This window comes from Alligator sinensis, unplaced genomic scaffold, assembly GCF_000455745.1.
Source record: "Alligator sinensis unplaced genomic scaffold, ASM45574v1 scaffold871_1, whole genome shotgun sequence".
NCBI classification, from domain to species: Eukaryota; Metazoa; Chordata; order Crocodylia; family Alligatoridae; genus Alligator; species Alligator sinensis.
In genome coordinates this window covers 48,052-50,096 of record NW_005842746.1, presented here as the reverse complement: position 1 = coordinate 50,096, position 2,045 = coordinate 48,052, and the positions used below count along the sequence as shown (strand labels likewise).

The following is a 2,045-nucleotide window of genomic DNA, read 5'->3' as shown; positions in this document are numbered from 1 at the left end:
AAAATACATGTTTCTTGAGCAGCAAACTGCTATAAAGATAACCGTATTTTAAGACATACTTTGGTTTTAAAGCTGCAGATAGCTACCATATATAGCATGGCGACTCCAGAGTGCAAATCACAGCAGGCATCATTTTTCACCTGGCATGCTCAGTGTAAAGTGACAATATCACAAATCATGTTCTCCCAAAAACTCCATTCTCAAAAAAACCAACAGCACTGTATTTTGAAGGCAGCATAATTCAAGCCCTTTTGTGAAACTTCTGAATTTATATTATTAAAAAATGGTTAAAAACCCAGTAATCTACACCAGCATTTCCCAAACCCTGTGGGTTTAAACTCCATTGCACCCACTGTATTTCAGCCACTGTTTCCCACAGCAGTGATTCTTGTATGCCCCCACCTTCAGTTTCCCACAGCAGTGATTCTTGTATGCCCCCCCCTGCTGCCATCACTGTCACTTTACTTGCTGCCACTTCCCATGCTGGCAGCAATCACTGGCAGGGAAAGTGACTGCAGTAACCGAAATGCGTGTGTTGGGGGGGGATAGGACCATGAAAGAATCAGTTGTGACAGAAGCAGTAGCTGAAGTACAGGGGGTACAAGAGTGGTTGAAGTAGGGGGTGACTGCACACAGTCCCCATGTAACTTTTTACATCCCATAGTCTGGGAAACGCTGAGCTATACAAAGCATTTCTCACGTACAAGTAAATGCCATGCCCAAGACACAGGTTCTGGTTCTGAGACTACCATAAAGGGAAACATGAACAATTCTGAAGATCTACTGAAAATACACAATCTTTCAAGAGTAAGCTAAAGCTCCTCCTACCAAATACCCATCAGGCTGCCCCAACATTATGGACCCATGTACTTCAAGCTTCCCTTGGGCTAGGGACAGACATTCAAAAGCCTGAATTGATTCAATCTTTGCAGGTTAGTCTAATCTGCAGAGAGTAAACCGGTTTGCAAGTGGATACACGTTTGGCACATGCCTGCAGGGGCTCAAGCCAGAAGCCCGGGGGCACTAGAGCAGCCCTCCCTTCCACAGAGAAGCTGAGCTGAGGAGGGGAGGGTGGGGCCAGGCCCCAGCAGCTCCCTGACAGCCGGGAGCAATCCCAGCACACAGGACTGCCTGGCCCCCTTCCCCCTACTCCTTCTCCCCAATGCCACAGGGCCAAGAGCGGGGGACTGTTTGGTCCTGGGAGGTGGGGACAGGACTCTGTAAGGCTGCCTGGCCCCAAAGGGGGACTCTTCTCCGTGCTTCTCCCCCATCACTTCAGGGTGGGGAGGGGCTCTATGTGATGCTGCCCAGCCCCATATGGGGACTCTTCTCTCCACTTCTCCCCACCCCAGGGCGGGGGGGGGGGGGGGGGGGGTGGCTGCTCTGTTCCATGCTGGGGGGAACTCTTCCTTCTCCTCCTGCCCCCACACACTCCCCCCATGATATGCAGCCCCCACTACCTGGCAGCAGCAGCAGGTGGGGGTGTCAGGGCACTCGTGCGTAGTGCAGGCACGACTCCAGCCAGCGTTGCGTGGAGGAGGGAGCAGAGCTTGCCTTATCCCTAAGTCTCTGCTCCCCATACATGTAGCTCCAGCCCTGGCAGTGGGGGAAGCCCCTCACTACAGTCGGCTGTCTTCCCCGCTCGGTTTTGCAGTCCCCGCACTCTGCCAGGAGCGGAGGGAGCCCTGCCCCCTGCTACCCCACAGAGACCAATGCAGGGCTTCCCCTCCGAGAGTGCAGAGCTGCAGGTGAGCAGTGTGGAGCCCCGGTGGTAGAGGCAGCCGGCACTGTGCCTGGGACAGAGCTACAAGTGTGGGGAGCAGAGCCTTGGGGATAAGACAAGCTTTGCTCCCCCTGCACAGCGCTGGCTGGAGCCATGCCCATGCAGACATGAGCGTCCTGATGTCCCTGCCTGCTGCTGCTGCCAGGCAGTAGGGTCTGCACGCTATGGGAGGAGTGTGGGGGTCCCTACATTCCCTACCCCCACACCCTGTCTAGCGGAGCTCCATGCTCCTGCTGCTCCTGCGGGGGGAGGAGGAGGGGAA

The 2,045-nt window shown here is 54.6% G+C and overlaps 1 protein-coding gene across 5 annotated transcripts in view; it reads right to left on the bottom strand.

Moving 5' to 3' along the window:
* SESTD1 (SEC14 and spectrin domain containing 1) overlaps positions 1-2,045 on the bottom strand; it is a 123,601-nt gene that overhangs the window by 77,248 nt on the left and 44,308 nt on the right. The window lies entirely within an intron of this gene.